At 49.0% G+C, this 21,810-nt stretch overlaps 1 protein-coding gene and 1 non-coding gene across 40 annotated transcripts in view; both read left to right on the top strand.

The window, feature by feature from the left end:
* CaMKII (Calcium/calmodulin-dependent protein kinase II) overlaps positions 1–21,810 on the top strand; it is a 243,703-nt gene that overhangs the window by 93,165 nt on the left and 128,728 nt on the right. The window lies entirely within an intron of this gene.
* TRNAT-CGU (transfer RNA threonine (anticodon CGU)) lies at positions 173–245 on the top strand. Its single transcript has one exon. It is a non-coding gene; the product is annotated as a tRNA-Thr (tRNA).

Here is a 21,810-nt window from a genome sequence, read left to right as displayed (position 1 = left end):
AAGAGGGACAATTAATCAGCTGCCCGCTCATAATAAGTTCACGTGCTACGTGACGCCAAACATGCGCATAAGAGTGTTTTCACACTCGTTGTTTGGCTTATAGATGGCGCTGACTGTCGCTCCTACTTCTAAATTCACAGATAAACCCAAAAAAGTGGATGGAGGGAGGGCTGCTGTAATAGCTCAGTGGTTAGAGCATCGAACGCGTAATTCGAAGGTCGTAGGTTCGATTCCTGCTTACAGTTGGTAATTTTTTCATCCACTTTTCTTTCTTCTTATTTACATTCCATTAATGTTAATAACTTCCCCTGTACATTCCTTGGCATTACTGTCTGTTATATCTCATTATTATTGTGTTAAAAACACGGAAAAACGAGCCCTTAGGTATACACTTCTTTCCCTTATTTTATATATATATATATATATATATATATATATATATATATATATATATATATATATATATATATATATATATATATGAGAGAGATCTAACAGACAATAATGCCATGGAAAGTACGGGGGAAGTTATCAGACCGAATTGTAATGTAAATATGAAGAAAGAAAAAAAATTGGGTCAAAACATAACTTGCTGTGGGCAGGAACCGAACCTGCGACCTTCGAATAACGCGTTAAATGCTGTATACCAACCCAGCTATTATGGTGGCTATCCCCCCAGCCACTTTATTGGGTATAGATGTGAATATAAACGTGGGAGTGTCAGTCAGCGCCAGCAGTAGCTGTGGCGGCGAGTGTGGCACACTTTTTATGGGCCTGTTTGGCGTCACGTAGCATGCGAACTTATTACGAGCTGGCAGCTCACCAATGATCTCTCGTATACAACCTAAAGGCACCAAGTCTGCCAGTACGAGACCCTAATTAATGAATGCGGGAAAGAAGTGTGTACGTAAGGGCTCGTTTTTTCGTGTTTGACTGACTCAATATAATGGCTACTTGTGGCGCTGACACTCTCACGTGTAATTCACATATTTACCCAATGAAGTGGTTGGCGGGATAGCCGCCGTGGTAGCTCAGTTGGTAGAGCATCGAACTCGTTATTCGAAGGTCGCAGGGCCGGTTCCTGCTCACGGCAAGTTATCTTTTCACCCACCTTTCTTTCTTCACATTTACATTTCAGTCTAATAACTCCCCCTGTACTTTCCTTGGCATTATTATTTGTCAGATCTCATTAATATTGTCAAACACGAAGTATACACTTGTAACTTGTTTCCTTTATAATATATATATGTATATATATATATATATTATTCAAAAAAGTTCTGTGGGTCCGGTGCAAATATAATTAAGACATAAAGGAGCACACTTACGAAAATTGGATAGTTTTTTTTACTCTACGTTTCGGCCGTGGCACGGCGCGCTTTTTCTCCTATACGTTCACAGTATTTATACCTCCATCTAACTACTGTGTTGGGTGTGCGCGTGACGGAAATTTGCGAGAGAGAGAGAAAAAAAAAATCTAAACGAAAATTTAGAACGCTCGTGTATACGTGGCTCAATGTGGCTCCTCCTCGCGACGGAGCGAGGCGTTAGCTGCAGAGCTCGCCGCGTGCACCGTCGATGTGCTCGGATTAGTTCTCGCCCGGTTATTGTTTTTTTTCCCTCGAGCCGTGCGCGCGTCTCTCTGCACACTTCGGGGGGCGTCCTTGCGCGCTTGCGAAGCGCGCCGAACGGGGGCGTTAATGAATGCGCGCTCGACCCCGTTCTCCGCAGCGAGAAAAGATAAACATGCCGGTAGGAGGACGGAATAAATTTTCGCCCCCTAATGGCTGCCAACTGCATTATGTATACGCATCTCCCCTCTATAGGTGCGCTTATGTAGTTCGGCTCGGGCCGATTGGCGCTGGCGAGGCTTTTCCTTTTTTTTTTTTTGCCGTGCGCATTGCTTATTCATCGGTCCGCCGCTGCAGTATGCGTGCGTGCGTCCGCGTGGTTATTGTACCTCTTCTGTGCCGCATCCGCGCTCAGTGACTCTTGGACAGGACGGGCGCAGCAGCACGCGTCTTCGTGCCGCCTCTTTTTTTTATTCTGCCGCCCGGCTTTACTCCGCTCTTCGTGTATGCACTCCACAAACGTGCATCCGAATGGGGTTCAGAGAAAAGACCCCGTTATTCTTGCGTGACCGAGTTTCGCCGCCGAAAAAAAAAACTTTTTTTTTTCGTTTTTTTTTCTTTTCCGCTCTCTCTACTATATAGGTGCACGTCTCTGTTTGAGAGGCCCGAAAGAGAAGTGTGGGGAGGCGGTTATATAGGAGTGACGTAGGCGCGCCGATATCCGCGGACTATGAAGGGGAATAAAGTAGGGAAAAAAATAACAAGACGGATCAGAGCGCTGCAGTATAAATGGTTGGGGCAGCTGTTTCTTATTTATTTATTCCTCAAGCGGGAAGGCTCCACAATCAAGGTTAGAGAAGGATAGAAGGGTGCTCATGCTAGTGTTTTTAAACAAAGCATTTTTGATCTTCAACTGCGAAAAATCCAGCGCGATCGACTTTCGACCTTCGTCGGGAAGCGCGGTTGAATTGCGGCAGTTGCTGCTGTTTGCGAATCTGTACTGTCAACGCCGTCGCGGCTGTTGCTGATGATGATTTAGTTTTTTGCAGCTCATGCCTCTCCGGAGTCACGCGCGAAGCTTGGATGCGCTTGCGTGACACCGTGCGCTGGATCGTCGCGTATATAGGTGCGTAACGGTGCACGGCAGGTACGGCGGCCCACCAGGAGCTGGTGTATTGTAAGACGTGCTTCTTGTGCTGGTGGTTTCAGTGGGTCAAATCCGGGGGCCTTCCTGGGTCTTTGTGCACGCGTCGAAATGTTCCGAAGCTGTCCGTTTGATGAACAGGAGAAAGAACACGAGATGATCTCGCGTCCGAGTTCCAGGGCAAACAAGAGCGTCGTGTTTTGTGTGTACAAGAGGCGCTCACATCCTGTTGTTTTATACTTGTTCCGTAGACTCGTAGCTCACAGAAGCTGGCTGCGAAAGTCGCGAATGCGTTTCTCGTGACAGTCGTCAGGAAACCGGGGCGCCGCCCATGGGCCCCGCGGCGGAGAATCGAACGGTTTCGATGTTTCTCCGACGTCGTTTTATACCACTGTGTGCTACATATAAGACAGGCCGCCCGAAGTGCTGCAGTTACGTCGAGAGGCGCGAAACTGTGCATTGTGCACGCCTTCCTTGTTTTTATCCGGCCTCGCTCGCACGGGCTTCGTGTTAGCGCGCGTGTCAGCAGTGGGAGGGCCATAAACGTGCTGTAATGACCTGGGTAATCGAAGTAATATCGAACGTTTATGGCGTCCCGCTCCTCTCCTTAGGAAATGGCCGTTTTTGTTCCCCCCATTCATTGGCAGCCCGCACATTGAAGGTTATGGTCATTGCAATGATCGTCTTCGCATTCGTTGTCATCGTAACATTTCGGGTTCGGTATATGCGGAGTGGGCCCATCGCGATCGCCTGTACGAGATCGACGTATAGCGTATAATGATGAAAAAAAAAAAAAGACAAGCTGCATAGTTCACTATATCAGAATTCTGAAAAGAGAGAAAGTGTAGGGAAAAGTGATTGCCGCTGAATCTAGCTGCTGAAAAATGTCTAAGTGGTAGGATTGTGTCATTTAACCGTAATATCGCTACACTGGCCAAAATTACCCAACACGAGTCTGTGTGGTATGGTTGCTTCCTGCGCCGATTCTATGATATAGTCATTTGTTGCTCCGACGATGGGGTAACTCGTTCGGGCAACCGAATAATGCGCTGCTTTTTTTTCCTGCCGTTTTCATATATACCCACGTTTTCCTAACGACGAAAAGTATCCCACCTTTTCCTAACGACGAAGTGGAACTTAAAGGAACGCTAAAGTCAAATAACAATTTACGTGAAAGTGAAAGCTCAATGTATGACACTCTAAAACGACAATATTATCAACAGCAAGTGCCTTATACAGTTACCGGGAAATTAAGGTATAAATGCACCAGAACACATGCGCAGCAGTAGAACATTCGCAATATGATCGCGATGACATCAGAGTTACAGCCTACAATTAATCACTAGTTATCGAACTAGCTACACTAAATAAAGAGCCTTTTGTGCATCAAGAGGCGTAATAAAATGCTGATTGGTCATTTCTGTTTGATTCATAAAAAAAAAAAGAAGCGCCGGACGTTACTATGGGGAATGGCGCAAGTGGGTCAAAAGTTGAATTTTCGCGTGGTTACACTGGACAGGTCGTGCCATCTAGCGGAGCCCATCTGAACCAAGACACGTCTGCGATCTCGGAGCCAATGGTAGGAAACTGTTCAGTTGTCGTTGTTGCTGCTTTGGCTCCCGCTGCTTTCGTTCTGCTGCAACTAGTGCCGGTGGCCGCGCAGTAAAACCGGGCGGCGTTATGCACGCGGCTACAGTGACGTGACACGTTGCGCTCGAGGCGGGTAACTTGAAGTGCGCTAACCCGACGCGGACCCCTAAGGCGTGATCTTATTTCAAGATAAGCACTTCCTGGGCACAAAAGTAGTGCTACGATGTTTTTGGACCGCTATTTCAACAATCAACTTCGACTTAGTAGTTGCCTTTAGTGTTGGCTCGTTTTCTCTGGAAGACACAACCTTTGAGAACCAACAGACAATCAAGCCAGTGGAGGTGGAGGGGACGTTATTTGTATAAATTTTTATAAAATTTGAAGAAAAGGAAGTGGGCGATAAGTTGGCACGTTGGTTGTCATTAATCTGCTTAAACGCCTTACGTATGGCGATACATAGTTTTCCGGTTAAAGTAGCCCAGGAATGTTAACCGGACCTGAAGTGATGAGCTTCGACACTGTGTTTACTATGCATAAACACCCCTTTGCGAGGATTCCGGTCATGTTGATTGGGCAGGGCTGCGTAATGCGCCGCGCAATCCGTAAAGGCGCTGCGGGCGTGCTCACCTGGGTGGACGGAGCGAGCACCCGTTAACTGCTCCAAGCTACGCACAGCAGCGACAGTTGTGTGCCCACAGACCGTCTACAGCACTGCCAGCGGGTTCAAGTGCAGATTAATAACGGAAATTCGCGTGGGCTAGTTAAGATGGGCTAAATGCCGTTCAAGTTATGCGTACGTTATGCGCGCATGGCATCTAAAGAACTGCCATGACTTTTCTCATTTCGTATGGTTTTTTACCGCACACGTTTCGGTCGATAAAGTGTCTAGTGTATCGGGAAGTTTTTATTCAGTCAGTCGTGAACGACGACCAGTCCCCCTTATTTAGACATGCTCCATTCCTACACCAAGTTCTATGCGAGGTTGATGGAAGTGTCCGGGAAAGATGCGAGCGCGAATTCCAGTCTTTAGCGATGTGCACAGCTAGGCGGTTCTTGTCCATGTATCCCACAGGCGTAGTCGAGACGTCGGCTATAATTCCATCCCGAAAGGCTGTCACTGCAGGCGACTGAATTGCGCGCGGTTTACCGTGCAGCCTTCCCACTGGTGGATCCGCCCCTGCATGGCTGCGGCTGCCTCACCTGCTTGTCAGGCGACCAATATACGCGTACGGGCAGTCTCGGGGGCGCAGCGTTGTCGCATAACTGCACAAGGAAAACAATGGACGTAGGGACAGCACGCGTGACTCGTCCTTTCTATCTGTTGGGCGTCTCGTCTGTGACTCCCTTGGAGCTGATGATATAGGAGCGATGGGGAAGTGGATGTCACTGTGTACGCATACATACGCTGGACGGCCTTTTCGCTGAATTGTTTCGTGGTTGATTCAGTCGTCCCCTATACCAGCGAGCGACTATACTTGCGATATGCGCCCCGCGCGTGGCCCCTTTCTTCCTATGCGCCGCGGGAGCGAAAATCTGGGGGTGGCGTCTTCCGCGCTCGAAGGAAACGCTGCCGCAGCATGTTTGCAGTGAACCACTCTGTTTTCAGAGCCTCAGCAGAGAAAAAGGGAAGGCTGGCTGACCGCACGAACCTTGTTAGGTCCCTTTTAGGAGGCCCACCCAGCTCATTTTGTGTGCGAAATAATTAATCTCGGTCGGCCACGCTCTCGCGAGGCTTTCTGCAAGGATTCGTTAATTACGCCACCCCTGCTGCGGATCTGGGGGAGAAGCCGCGGAACTTTCGTTGCCCCCGAGGAGGAGCAACAGAGAGCGCCCGCGTGTCACACTCCGATAATTCGCCTGTCCGTGCTCTTCGGGGGCTGTGTGCATCGATCGACGCTCTGGCGAGCCCGATTCTGCGTGCGCCGGCCAGATGGTCTCCTTGGAGACTCGTGTCTACGGACGTCTCCTCCTTTTCACTTTCGGTGCGGAACACACACACGCGCGGGTCATTTCGCGGAGCTCGCGCCGAACTCGACTGTTTGTGGGGCAGCCTGCAATGTACGCGGCTTTGTAGCGCTGCTTGTTCTGGCGGAGACTGCGCGTCTCCCGCGGGCGCTGTATACCGGGCCAGCTAGAGGTATACGTGTGCCTCCCTGGGGCACCGGCACCTCTATAAGCTCAGTGCGAGGGAACGTTATAGCTTCGCTAGTTCGTATACATACTATCGCGTCTTGCGCTTGTGAAACAATCGTGCGCTGGGCCTCTCATTGCGCGTTTCCTTTCCTCGGGACTTGATTTTTTAACGTGAATGCTCGCTCGTTTTTTTTCCGCGCGCTTTTCAAACGTACATTCAGGTGTGCCTTCGCGATCCCTGCCAGTTTCGCCAGGCTAAGCGCCTCTAACTGGTCTCGTTCCTATCGTTTCAGCGCATACCTCGCGTGCGTCTTCGTCAGTACGTTGTTATGCAACGCTGCTGTCTGTTTATGTACTGGACGAAACGAAGTATACAGCAGCTCAGAAAGTACTGCTTTCCCCAAACTGTGAAGTGAGGGTTTAGCGTCCCCTATTCTCCTGTCTGTGAAAATTCGTGCCCTGTGTGTATGCATATTTATCGTCATCATCTAGCGGAATGAGTGACAGCACGTCTTTACGTTGGCACCAATGCGGGAAAGGAGTGTACCCTGGCTCTTTCGAACATTTAGGCGTCGCCGAAACGCTAATACTGGCGCTCGCCGTTGTTCGTGATTTCTGCGCTTTCTGCTGGCGGAAGGCAGCAGTGGGACCAGAGCAGTTTCCTGGTCGATCGAAGATGCACGATCGCACGGGTTTCGCGAATGAGGTACCATAGCTCTGTCAGACGATCGCTTCCTGCGCATTCCGGAAGAGCGCGCGTGGGGCGTTTGTTTACGTGCCGGCAAGTACTGTCGCGCTCGTCAAGGCGTCGCCTGTGTGCGCTCCGCAATGGCGGAAAGCGCGAGCGACAAACATCGCCCGTGGCTGTTCGGAGCGACCTGCGTTGCGTGCGGGAACGGCCCAATAAAACGCTATTCGCCCGCATGACCCTCTCCTCTCCTTCAATTCCAATGCCGTCAGAACGGGTGCCCTCGTATAGTTTGAGCTCCATGCAGCAGCGGCCATAAAAGGGCCAGCGCGCTTTTTGCCAGTTTGCGGCCGTGTTGTGCGGCAGGGAGCAGGAGGTCTCCGATCACCACAGGGAGATTCGAAATAGATAATTCATTTTGGCGTACTCCTTTTTCGCATTTCTGCATGCAGACGCTGCCGAGTGCCCTGGGGCTCATTTACAGCGCGCGATCGATAGTCGGGTGGAGTTGGACGGAAAAAAAGACTTGAAAGAGGAAACCGACGCCGTGAAAACTTGTCGAGCACGCATCCGACGATGGGTTTCTGGAGGGAAATGGCGCGGTACTCTCGTTCTCTCTTCTTCTAGACATCAGCATGTGGGAGAGTGTGCGGCGATCCGGTGCCTCTCAGAGCGGCGTTTGCGCCTCAGAAACCCGTGGGAGCACCGATGAATCGGAAGAAAACAATAAGCGCGTTTGTATTGCGCGTCGGTAGATCCTTGAGCTCGAAAGGCTGTAATTGGAGAGCGCAAGCCTTGATTTGCGGAAGCGCGCCATTTTTGGTGGTATAACAAGGTACCAGCTAGGAAGCAAGCCGACCTTTTCCGTGGGTTCTTCCATGGCAGTGCTTGTCGGCTTGCATATTCATATAAGCTGATAGTGTTTAATTTCAGCAAGTTTGTTATGAGTGAGCACCATGCTGGATTACGGGATGTGTCGCGCGATTCCTGGTTGCAAGTACTAGACTTTGATGTGCGGTGAGATCGTTTTTATTTGATCAATTCAACTCAGTGCGTAGGCAGAAATTTTTTTCAAGAGTAGGAGGCACCATATTGATTTGAAGTGAGGGCCGGACAAGCAGGTGGGGTTGAGTGTCGTTTTGTGCTCTATGATATGGCAAATATTCAAAAAAAAATACCGGAGGGAAAGGGTATCTCGGGACTGGTGTGCCACCTCCTGGCTATACGCCACTGGCTCAGCGTTGGAAATCGTGCCGCACGGACATATATACCTGCATTCACTCTTGCGGAGGTTCATTACGCAACCTTCTTTTTGGTAGCTCCCGCGGGCTTGGAAAGATGATTCAAACCTTGCTCCCCGCCTTGAGTGGTGGGAAGTGAATGCATACCTGGGTGACCGGCATGACTTGGGCCGTAAATAGGCATCTGCATGTCATTTAGTGGAGACTGGCGGAAGTGCCGTTCGAGGATGTTTAGGCGTCCGGAACCGGTGCGCTATATAGTTCTCGCGAGTGGAGGCCGCTGTAGTGCGCAGCATGCCCCAATATCGATCGAGGGTGCATACTGTGCGGGCCCCGCACTGTTTTCTCGTGACGGCGTCGTCGTTTCCCGTGCTTTTTCGGCGGGTCCTCCATGCACTGGCGGCGGCACGCACTGATCTCCTTGTTGATTTATGCTCCCCTCCTCTTGCGCGCCGAGCGTACACCTAATGATGGGCTCGCCGTGGTGTCCCGAACCCGTATATATGCCCCTCTTTTCAGGTTTTCTCGCTATTCAGACTGCGCGTGGCGTGCCGAGGCTCGCTTTTGAGCTGCGGGTTTGCATGCTGCGGCGCTATATTGGTGAAGCGGTGGCGCTGCAGTCCGACGCTGGAGGGAGCGCGTTTTTTTTTCGCTCGGTTAACGAGCGGCCCCGTCCTTAGTCGGAAGTTTGCCCTAATGAGGCGCCGACCAAGGGCACGCGCGCCGGGGCTTCTGCTGCTGCTGCTCCCCCTCCTGGCGGTTGTGGGAGGAAACCGTGCGTGTGCACTTCACCCGTCGAGCACTTTCGAGAGTCGTCGGGGGGGATGCGAGCGCAATCCACCTGCAGTTTGGCAGTCTCAGTTAAAGCGCACTTTTCCCGCAGTCAGCACGGGGTGCGTTCATTTTAGAAAGCTGCGCTGAGACGCGTCTCGGGATGATTGAGCGTTTCGTTGAAGAATGGCTCTGCCAACGCGTGTATTTGGGATGAGCGGCGGCTACAAGTGCGCGCCTCGCAGGGTGACTACGCGGAGGCGGCCTTCGCCGTCGGCTTGACAACTGCGGCAGTCCCGTTGACAAGCGGAAAGGCTTTTTGCCCTTCTCGCGCGGATCGATCGCGCCAGGATTTTTCGCCTCCTTCGACTATATCGCGCGTTGATAGAAAAAAAAAACAAAAAACAAGTAGTCAGCTCTGCAGGGCTCTTCCGGCAAGGCGCCCCCGATCATGATTCTGCGAAAGGTAGCTCGAGGAATCGGCGCTGTTGGTGTATACGTTCGGGGAAGGGTGTACACTTATGGAATCGTATAAATAAATAAAAATATACTAATTCCGCGTCCATGACTTCTTACTTTGCTCGCATCAGCTCCTAAACTGCTTAGTTCCAGGGCTGCTTCCATTCAGAAGGAGACGTCGTACCACGCCATCGATCGTTGGAATCGCGATCGTCGTGTTGCGGTGCACTAAATACATGACGCAGATATTTTCCGACAATATTCCTTAACCCCTCCCTGTTCGAAGCCAATCATTTATATCCCTCAAATAACCCGATTTCGCAGACGAATCCCCCTGCCGTCCTCGATTGTTTCCCATATCTTGGTCCCGATTCGGTTATTGTGTGGTAGACTGGACACCGATTAATCTCTCCTTTGCGCGTTGCATCAGCTTCTCTACTTCGCTAATCTCGACTACTTCGCTCGCAAACCTCGCAATCGACCCCGGTCTATGCACGTTTTTTTTTCCACCCTCTATATACACGTCTGGAAGGATTTTCGCGTGAACAAATTTACTGCGACCGTTTCTCGCCGATTGAGCAAGCGCCCGCAATCTTGTGGAAACAATGGCTGAGACGCGTCTCATTCAGTATATATCTGTGCCTTGCGGGATTACCGAGTGTCCGGCTCGATCGAGAGTGCGCTCTCCGGAGAATCGAGGCATTTATGCGCGGTTGCTTTCTCCTCCGCACCTCGCCTTGCCGGCAATGCATTAATCATTGCTCGTTCGAGCGATTACTGGACCGGTCGCGGTGGCTTTGCCCAGCTCTTAGTATACTGTGCGCTGGCTTTCTCGTGTTGAGCAAACTTTGAAGGAATTCGCTCATTGTTCTCCCTCAAATATCGACAATTCAACGGCTGTTACCCTGTGACACTTCTATACTTACTCGCTCTATAATAATTTTCTACTGGAAAGTCTAGCGAGTTGGAATTTTTTTTTTTAACGAAAGCATGCATGTCAAGGGAAAGGGGGGGGGGGGCAACGACCTGTTTGAAGTTAGCCATCGTGCTTTCGTTTTCTGGCGTCTCACGCCATTGGGCACAAATTTCGAGCAATGGACCAGTGCGCTTTGTCGCGCTTTGTCGCGAGATGATGCTCGCTGCATGCAGCTGCGGTAGTGCGATGAGTCGCAGGCGTTTTGGTCGTTCGACATGGCTACGGGCTTGGTTGCTTCCGAGTGCCAGATTGACCACGTTATTCTTGCGCGACGAGGTGTGGCATGCGCTCCCAAACGTATACCACGTATACGCGACAGTCCACTGTTCAACAAGCTTCGCGCAGGCGCAATGCGCGCTGTATATAGTGGCGGTCCTTCGTCGTCCGCTGTCTGCTGTCGCGCTTTGAATAGTATCAAAGTAGACCGTTCGCGTGATCATAGTTCACTGAGCCGTTCACTGGGCCTGCGTGATACCTATTGCAGCCCCTGGCTGACAGTGGCTCCGAGCGGCCGCCACGTGCTGATGATTGCTGCGTGCATACAGGCGTGAAACCGCTTAGTGTGGACATAGCGCATGTCGCACGGTGCTGTCAGCGGCGCCTGCGAACATGAATGTTAGAGGTTTGACACGTGCGCAGTTTTTTTTTACGGCGTCGTTATCGTATGTATCGCGTCGTCGGTGAAAGTCTTCGACAAAGATGCGTTTAGATAACGTGATGCGTGCGATGGTGCACGCACCGCAACGTATATATACTGCGCATGTGCCGATCCTCGCGTTGGGAGAGGTAGGCGTCGCTCATAGCATGGTGCGGCCATCTATACCACCCTTCATGCCTTTGTGTATGTGCGTGTAATACATGCAGAGTTGGAGAAATTCGGTATACAGGGGAATAGACGTTTTAACCCCCCCTTCACCTCATGCCAGTGCTTACCTGCAGATGCCTTGCCTCTCTCTTTTCATTTCCTGCTAGACGTCCTCGGTCTTTACTAGTGTCTACTCCGATTCATCTGGTATGGCACGCGTCCTCCGCTTGCATTGCGTGTCCGTGCTCCCATTCGGTCGATACGAAGCGGCCCGCCCGATCGCCTTGTTGTTGTGAAAGCAAGCATAATTTTTTTTTAGGTCTTCTCAGTACGAAGGGGGATAAAAGTCTGCCTTCGCTCCCTTCCACCTCCAGTTGCCCCTTCATGACTTGAATCTGATACAGCGTTGCGCAAAGATGGGATTTTCCATGTTCGCGAAAACGAGAGAAGTGAGAGAGAGAGAGAGAAAATGTCATCTGGGTCCCTGCTTGTCGACTTGTCGTGGCGTGTGTATGCACGGGAGGGGAGCAACGCGTGCGATGAGAAAGGCTATCTCGATTTCGATTTGCGTGCGGGTTTTCCCATCGATCGCTGTCGCGTGGCACTGATAAATAGGGGTGGAAAAAAAAAAAGTGGGGACCGCTCGCATCTGTTTGCGCTCTGGTGTAGCAGCGCCTTTCGAAAAGCATATTCTCCGCGGCGTCCATCATTTATGCAGGATGTAATAAACAGCGAGTAAATCGAGACTGCATGCCCAACACGAGATACCCGCATGCGGTATGCTGGTAGTGTATGTGCTCCTGCGCAGCGTTACAGCGAGACGTATACGGTGCAGCAGTGGTATACTGTTTCCAAGCCGCTACGATTCGTCATTGATTAGAAAATCGCGGCTTGCGTTTAATGTGCATGCGCGAAGAACATGCACGCGCAGGTTCATACTTGTGTCACTCAGAACGGGGGCCCATCGTATAGGTATGAGCATGCGTGAATGCTTTGTCTTTGATTTGTTTTAATGGTGTTTTTTTTGCGTAAGGTTTAACCCGCTCCCTCTTTAACGCCCGTTGGTCCTTGAATATACTGTGAGAAATATATAATCTATGATAGCCCTTCGCCTGGCGGCAATGTAAGGGCAAGCGGAGTTGTGCCTGGCCGTTTTCTATCGCATCGCGCAATGCTCGCTCCCAACCTTTTACTTCTTCCATTCTTGTAATCGGACTTTATCCACGTGATTGAGAGCGCCACACTAAGTTGAGAGCGCCACACTATTGAGAGCGCCACACTAAGGCTACAACGATCGTCGAGCTTTCATGTGTACCCAGGCAACGATCAAACGTGGCAACGTGAAATGGCAAGTGAGCTCGGTAACTGGTCAGAGTGTCGAATCGGAAGCGGCTGACCGCCGACCAGCTCACGACCGAGAGAGCGTCAGCTATTGGAAAAACGATGAATTAGTTCACAAGTGTAGACACGGAACCCGCCCTCCGTCATATACTTGAAGAGTTTCTTCTTGGCCTATAGTTGGTATTGCTTTCTGTAGGACGTAAATTCTGCCGCATTCGAAAGACACACAAAGGGGAGACACGAACACTTGGGCGACACTTTCTTCTCATTTGGAAGGACCGCCTATGTCCTGTGTGTGTGTGTGTGTGTGTGTGTATGTGTGTGTGTGGGCGTGCGTGTGTGTGGGCGTGCGTGTGTGTGGGCGTGCGCGTGCGTGCGTGTGTGTGTGTGTGTGTGTGTGTGTTACTTGGCGCATCTTCGATGTCCGCATTACTGGTCACTCGATGGCGCTGGGTTTTTCGCGTGTCCCATAACGTCGCCGCCGAAAGGCCCTAATACAAAACAAAATTGAATTCACCTCAGTGTAAGTTTCTTTTTGCTTGCCTATGATGTATCTTGTTTTTTATTGGTGCAAATATTAAACCGTTTGACTATTTCTTTACACGTATCTCTTTTTTCCCAAGCATGTGTGTTTTTTTCATTGCTTTAAATGTAAGTATTGAGCACTGCAACACTTACAGGTAATGTTGCTCTAGTACGGCGAAATTATATATATATATATATATATATATATATATATATATATATATATATATATATATATATATATGGGATATGGCACAACGGGAGCGTTGTCAACAAGGATAAATATATTTATTTCCCAACAGTTTCGGGAGGGGACCTCCCTTCATCAGGGGATAACTCATCCCCTGATGAAGGGAGGTCCCCTCCCGAAACTGTTGGGAAATAAATATATTTATCCTTGTTGACAACGCTCCCGTTGTGCCATATCCCATACCTTCACGAAGACTAACTGGCCCATTGAATTATTACTCCCACTATATATATATATATATATATATATATATATATATATATATATATATATATATATATATATATACTTACGAGCCCCGCCGTGGTGCTCTAGTGGCTAAGGTACTCGGCTGCTGACCCGCAGGTCGTGGGTTCAAATCCCGGCTGCGGCGGCTGCATTTCCGATGGAGGCGGAAATTTTGTAGGCCCGTGTGCTCAGATTTAGGTGCACGTTAAAGAACCACAGGTGGTCGAAATTTCCGGAGCTCTCCACTACGGCGTCTCTCATAATCATATGGTAGTTTTGGGGCGTTAAACCCAACATATCATCAAATATATACTTACGATTAACAATGCTTTATGGTTGCTATATGCGTTATATCGATTTGCACGTGCACCCTTTTTATCTGCCTTCTCGTTCCTTGTGTTAGCGTCCTCTATCCCGCTTTTGGTAAAATTTAGGGTGTCGCCGGTATGGCCGTAAAAAGGTGAGAATTGATAGAAGACACAACACACGACTCACGCACTGTTAAGAAAATGTAAACAAAAGAAGGCTGTATTTAATTAAGAAAACTAGGTTACAATATTACTCGCGCAACCGTTCAATTCCGCACATCGCACAACGCACAACCGCTCAAGTCGCTCGCAATTCGCAGACTCTCGTTCGTTCGCCGTTCTCGCTGCGTCTCTGGCTCTTCCCGCGCTTTCTCGCTTTTCTCTCTCGACCACAGATCCGAGTACACATACGCGCACGCTGACACAAACGGCAACGCATCACACACACACACACGCACGTGCACAAATTGTTCCGCGAAGTCAGTGGGAGAAGTCCGTCGCTTAGCCATTCGGGGAAACAGTGTCGAACGTCCCACAGGCCACGGATGCACAAAGCGGAACGCTTCCCTCTTCTTGCACCCGAACTCGCAAGGTGCAATAAAGCGGGCCGCCGCCTTTGTGCTGACCCGGCGCCCGCAGGTCTGGAAGGCTCGCCGATCACTGCTGCCCGTAAACAAGGAGGACGGCCCCCTCGAGTGACCAACGGACACTCGCACGGCACAACACACGCAAAAAGAAAGAAATAAAACAAAACTTGGAAGATTTGAGGCAGTCGCGTACACTTGTATCTTGCTAAGTTCTTATATATGATGACCTGCGTGCCTTACTGCATCTGGACCAAATGCCCCTTGTCAGGCTCCTAGCATTTTGCCTTCGCTCCATTCTCTGTACACGTACAAAAAAAAAAAAATAAAGGAAGAAACTCTAAAGCAAAAGCAATAAAAAACTGTGATTCGTGCCAAGCTTCGCTCGAACAAATGCGTAATGTTTATAAGGGGTATCATATATAAAAATCGCGGCCGTTCGAAATATGAGTCCCAGGATGGAGCTTGCTCCGAGGAGGCTTTCACGATCATTGGTCTCTACGGCGTGCGTGTCTGCAGACGGCGCCCTTGACGTGGGCTGCAAAGCGCAGCTATCTTGCCGTTGGGACTTCGTGCTTGATTTAGTTGCGCAAGCGTCTGAGAAGCAGATTCGGGTGCGTTGGGATGAGAACGAACAAGGTCCCGGGGCATCGCTCCCTACATTGATGAAATTTACCCTATCGATAAGCGCATGCTTTAGGCATCATAACAATTGTTGTTTTAAAATTAGCCTCGCGAAAAAAAAAGAAAAACAAAATTCGTCGCTCCCTCCCCCCTTCCCAAACGAATTTACGAATTTTGGCCGCAAAGAGCACTTTTACTCGCATCTCGCGATTTTTTAACTTGAAGCGCACCTCGAGGAAACAAAAACTGTGTGTGGCCGCGTCGCAATAACTATTCCCATCGTAGAACAATTGTAATTCAATTTTATGAGTTTTTTTGTTTATGTTTGCTGTCGAATGATTTTTGAGGAAAAAAGAAGCACAAACATAAGGAACAGTGCCTCCCGTACGTGAGGAATTTATTACTGTCGACAAGTTACACTGAGGGTATACTAAAACGCGGTATATCGTCATTTAATATGTTCGCTTTCTTTTGAAAAAAAAAAAAAACTCTTTACTTTTGTGCGCGTTTTGCGCATAAAAGATTCTCCTGAAACTTGGCAAATTTACCGTTCGTACTTGGCGAAGAAAGCAAAAAAAAAAATATGCTGCAGCAAGCAGACGCTGTTGTGAAACGCGCAGCGAAATCTTGCAGTCGGTGCGGCGAGCAGAGTTTGCGAACGAAGCGGACGCAGCGCCCCCCTCTCCGTACAGAGGCCCGTCCTCACTCTCTCAGAATCTGCCGATGCCAGCTGTATTTCGACATAGAACAGAGTGCTGCTATTGGTTGACAGTGGGCATAAATGAGAGCTGCGTTTGGGGTAGATGCGCTTTTTGTGACGGGATGCCACAACAGTTACACTATACAGGGTGTTTCAAGAAATGTGTCCAATATTCTTTAAAAAATTAGAAAAAGTCGCTATTTGCTCGCTGTCTTCTCAATTGCTTTTTCTATAGTGGCAGGCATTCGAAGAGGGTTGAATATATTATTTGTAACGATAATTAGGGAAGTGAGAATAGTTAAATTTTTAATTAGCGGAGTTAGGCAGTTGGGTCAAAGGGAGAATGTATAGTCCTTCATGTGAAAAAACTGATTGCAGATTCGAGATTTCGAAAAAGTGGCCTCTAGTAATAACTGCAAATTAATGAAAAATTTTCCCCAAGTCTGCGGCGAAACTGAAACGCGAAAAAGCGCAACTGAAATAAGAGAACGTTGTTACATCAACCGACTCCGTTGTGTGGGTGTGTGGGCTGCAGCTCGCAATTACGTACAGCACGCATGACGCGCATGCGTTATCGAACGGGGAAGACCCGCCTCCCGCGGTAACCGCTGTTTCGTACAGTGGCGCCACAGTCGTCGTGTGCTTGTGGCGCTCAACGGGTTTCGGTTTCGCCGTAGCGTTTAGGAGAATTTCATTAATTCGCACTTGTTCGCCTCTATAGAGGCCAATTTTTCGAAATCTCGAAGCGGCAAGGGGGTTTTCGCATTGAGCACTTCAATTCCTCTATTTGAATTAACTGCCGAGCTCCACTAACTAAAAAGGTAATTAATTTAGTTTTCCTTGTTACCGTACCAAATGATGTCTTCAACCTTTAGGATGCCTGCCGCTACAGAAAAACCAGCTGCGAGAACAGTGAGCAAGTAGTGTACTTAGGTGATTTTTAAACAATATTGGACACATTTCTTAAAACATCACGTACATACGCTCTCCCAACGCGTTTCGGGACGTGTGATCGAGCTTTTTGCCCCCCCCCCCCCTCTTCCTTCTTGGCCACGTGTGGCATTCTAGCACGACGAATCCGTGCGGGTCCGCTCTGTCGTGACGATTTCGTAAAATTTTTTTAGGTGATCGCGTCGTGGGGCAACACGCTAAGATGCTGAGGTCGTTGATGGTTACCCGAAACACTCTTACTTGGAAGCAGTGTTTCAGAACCTCTTTAAATTTGCTTTCGACTCGTCCGTTCTTGCTTATTCATCGTACGTCGCGCGCTCTTTGGCACTGGTTTATTGAAAGCGGAACGCTAAAGGGTAGGCGTGCTGGCTCGTTAATGAACTCCGCCCGCTCTGAAAACGGATGTCGTCGTGTATAAACATGCAGCAAACGGAACGTGAGACCGTATCAGTTCTGTCGCGGCGCAATAAGAACGTGTATGGCTGCTCTGTCGAACTAACGTTTACTTCTGCGGCGCTCACGATCTGTCCTTCACACGTACTCCTGACAGTTGTCTTCGCATATAATATACGCCATCGCAGCAGCTCGACGAGCCGGCTTGTATACGCCTGTCCGTACGTTAGCATTTACTGCGTCCGCGTACGAGTATATAGAGACGCCAGCAGTTTTAAGGGGCGCCCACTCGTGTTTTCGCCGGTTGGTAATGCGTGTTTGTCCCATTGATAAGCCCGTCTTCGGTGACGCGCTCGTCGTTCTGTCACAAAGCCCATGTGTGTCGACCATGTGGGGGCGCGTGGTCCTTCGTTCAGTGTGTACGGGATGGCGCGCTGTGTGTGGCACCCCGTCTGTCAGGTTAGTGCGTCGTGTAACGCATCGCAAATGAACGGCATGCGGTATGCCCGCAGCGCGCTTCGCGATTGTTTGTCGGAGCGCCGCGCGCCTCCTGGCGAATTGCATACGCATGAGCCCCGGATTATCTATGGGCAGGCGACTTTAATTAACGGCTCCTGCGTGCCTGCGGCTATGTAAACCTGCATTGTGTCTGTAACGAACGCCTCGTAACGAAACAGTGCCGTCGGCAGAGTGCTGGTCGTGCGCATTGCCGTGCAGAAGTTTATGGAAGCCGCCGCCATCTTTGTCAGTCGGTCGTGTTGTTACGGGAGCGCTGAACACGTACCGATGTGCTAAAATGTGCTGCGTCGCATTTATAGTCAGTCGCATACGCGCACAGGAACAGCAGCGCTGGCGGCGTCATAGTTTGACGGTGTGAGCTTTTGCTGGAAGGGAGAGAGAGAATGCAGCTGTCAGCTATACTTCTATGAAAATGACGTCACTTCCGGCGAGCTAGTGTTCGTCTCGTCGCCCGGTTGGTGGTTTACTTTGAGAGTTTTTTTTTGTGTGTGACCGCGATGCGCTTTCAATTGGCTTTCCTCGTGGAAGTTTCGTTTACGATAGTAACCATTGCTGCTGAGCGCCTTTTGCGCAATTGCACGGCTCGGATCTCCCTAAGCCTCACAATATAAAAAAAATGGCGAAAATTGTCGAAGCACTTCGTAATAACTATAAACTGAAAAAAAAAACTGGGAAAGAGTTCTCGTGAGAATTAAGTTTTCCGCTCTGCCCTTTCTTTCCCTGTTTTTATTTCATAGTTTGCTTGTCATCTAATAAGTGTAAATTATTATTTGAAAGGAACGAAAAAACGAATTTCGCCATAACCATGCACCCAGCCAAATAAGATAAACGGGCAGGATTCATTTTTTTCAAACTCGCCGAATTTCTCGACACTCTTCATTACTTTATGGTGTACATGACCTCCGGTAAGCTTGTATTCGCATTCCTTTGTGGACTCGCTCACTGCTCCTATGGTGGATTGAACCGAACGTTGTGTCTTTTATATTTCACAGCTTCTTACAAGCTACTGCAACCGAATACGCCACACGCTTTGTCATTATGAGAGCCGGCTGTGAAAAAAAAAATCACCGTTTCCAAATGACATTTTAATGTGAACAGCCGGTTATGTGTAATGTTGGCTTGCACTTCCAGTTTTGCCGATGTGTAAGAGCTAGGCACGTGTAAATACTCGAGCACTTAGAATATTTTTTAACGAATGTTTCAGAATTCGCATTCGCTTTGTCATGAATTTAAACTATTTAAAGTTTTGAAGTATTCGTAATGAACCGAGTAGGCGTGCATTAGAGCGCCTGTAACCCGCCTGTAAAGGTGGTTTCACTGAAGTGTAGGTGTAATATGCAGTGGAAACACCAATGTAGGAAAAATACGCGCTGCCTTGGAACCTCACCTAAACATTAAGTGAACATATTATTCTCACGTCAATTAATCGTACTTTTGAGTTTAACGGGCTCGTATGTATCAAGTATAGCAAATTTTGACATAACGCGTTTTACCGGTTATCACTTGCATTCTGCTGAAATGGAAATTCTTTGCATTTTAAAGTTGCTTCCGTTTCACTTCGAATTGAATTGCTATTCGCGCGCGAAATATGCCCATTTTCAGTGCCGGCGGAGCACTAATTGCTTAACCCGTAAGAAGCGATGTTTCCTCGAGGAGGGGGTAACGCAGCGAGCACGTGCCCCCCCCCCCCTCCCCCCCCCCCGCCAACTTCCTTTTTCTGCTCGAAACTTTTGTCAGCCACAGGATACGAAGCAGTGACACTATGGCCCGTATTCTAGAACGTCCCTTCACTCAACGCTCCACCTCCACTTGAGAAATGCGATGAAAGCGTCATCTGTAGGCGAAAAAAGTCACTGCATATCAGTATAATTTGTTGCTATTCTTGAGTAGCGCAGCGTTATTTTCATCCGAGCAGCGGCGCAGTGCGCAGCTCTGTCAAGTGAAGGGTGAAAGTTGAGTCGAGGAGCGTTTGTGAATACGGGGGTATATATGCGTGTCAAACCGGCTTGGAACTATAGCGGCTTAAGTTTCGCGCGCTCCGATCGAGTGCCATAATTCGTCGCGCAACAGTTCGTCTGCTGGCTAATCGTATTTTTCTTACCCACACGCCGATATGTCTTTTACGGAAAGCTCTCTTGAATTTCCGGATTACGAGGAGTCCGCGTTGACTGGAAGCTTAGAAAAAGAAAGGATATTTTGCTAGTCAGCAAATATTCACCTCATAATATTTATGAAGCGATTGTCGCCGCTGTTGAGGGCAATACTCCTAAGAAACTGCGTTTTCTATTTCGCTGTGGTCGTTAATAAATAAACATTGTCCATCTTGAAACAAACATCCGACACACACAGGCGTCGTCGTGAGAGCCCGCCCCTTCGGTGGGATTGGCGGAACATGTTTTCTTCGCCGGGGGATCCTTGCCACTTTGTTTTCTCACCCGCCGCCTTCAATTTCTGTTTTCCTAAGAGACGGATGGGAAAGGCCGGGCTTACTGGCCGCCTTTGCCAAGATCAACTTGGCCACGCGGGGTGATGAGGTGAGAATTGTTCTCATCTATGCGCACTGCTTGCTTTAGCTGCTATTTCTTTTGGAACGAGAGCAGCTTCGAGGGAATACATAAAGGTATAGATATACATGTTTGTCTTGTATCCCCGTCGGCGTGTGTAGGCGGGGCGCATCTTTCGGCTCTCGGAAGGCTCGCCGCTCTAATGGAACCCGCTAATGGACGGCTTCAGGGGATCTTTTCGTGTTTGTTTTCCTCGCTCATGGTGTTTTCTATAGGACATCCGAAGCACCTTATAGGCTGGAGAGGTGGCGGTGACTTTGGCCGTCTCGTGTGAAGCGGTTACGAGAGAGAAAAAACAAAAAACAAAAACGCGGATATACGTATACCATTGGCCATGCGCCCGAGCGATGGAGTGTTCAAAGGATCACAGGGCTTGATATCGAGGCATCAAGTGTATAAGCGTGAACAAACGTAAACCATCGTGGGGTCAGGTAAAAAAAATATAGAAAGATTTGATTGATTGATATGTGAGGTTTAACGTCCCAAAACCACGATATGAATATGAAAGACGCCGTAGGGGAGGGCTCTGGAAATTTCGACCACCTGGGGTTCTTTAACGTGCACTCAAATCTGAAATATAGAAAGATGAAAGGTATGAGCGTTTAACCAAGCTTTTTTTCATACTCTGTGTACGTAGGAATGGTGCGGAAAATTTGAAAAGAAATTGCACTCTTCGGCTGTGACGTGTTATGCTTAAGTCACCCTTCTTGTAGATGTGACAGCTGTTTTGCGATGTACCATTGATGTTCGCACATAAAGTGCTTCTTCGTCGGCTGGCCGAAAACAATATTGCCGAACCTAAACCGCGTTTTCGTGTTTGTCGCTGTGCCTCTTCGTGCGCTAGCGTGCTTTCTCGGGACATTCGGCAAGAGAGCAGGAGCGTCATAATTCCGAACTACGAATGAAAGCACTGTATAGGCTTTTTAGTGTAGTTACCTCATATGCTATGGTCGCGTGAAATGGTTGGCGAGATGAGACGTGCACTGCTCTCCGTTGTAAGTCGTCTTGCATTGTGGTACCCTTTGTACGACAATGCGATTGAAAAAAAACAAAACAAAAAAAAACGCTTTTTCCTATTCAAAGAAAGTGATCAAAAGCGAAACGCTGCGAACACTTACCCCTGTATTTTAGAACGTCCCTTTTACTCAACGCTTCTCCTTCACTTGAGGAAGCCGATGGGAGCGCCGTCTTTAGGCATGGCAAGTTACTGCATATCGGCGATAATCTGCTGCGATTCTTGAGTAGCGCAGCATCGATTTCAGCCGAGCAGCGGCGCAGTGCTCAACTCTGTCAAGTGAAGGGTGAAAATCGAGTCGACGACCGTTTCTGAATATACGGAGGTTATACTTTTATGTTCATTCGAAAATTGCCGGATTTGCTATCGACTTCGCCTTGCAGGTCGAAATGACTGCGTCTGCGCATGCCCGTCACCGTTAGTGTCATGC

Source organism: Rhipicephalus microplus, chromosome X (assembly GCF_043290135.1).
Source record: "Rhipicephalus microplus isolate Deutch F79 chromosome X, USDA_Rmic, whole genome shotgun sequence".
Classification (NCBI taxonomy): Eukaryota; Metazoa; Arthropoda; class Arachnida; order Ixodida; family Ixodidae; genus Rhipicephalus; species Rhipicephalus microplus.
Note: the sequence above shows the minus strand (reverse complement) of the source record. Positions and strands in the feature narration are given on the sequence as shown.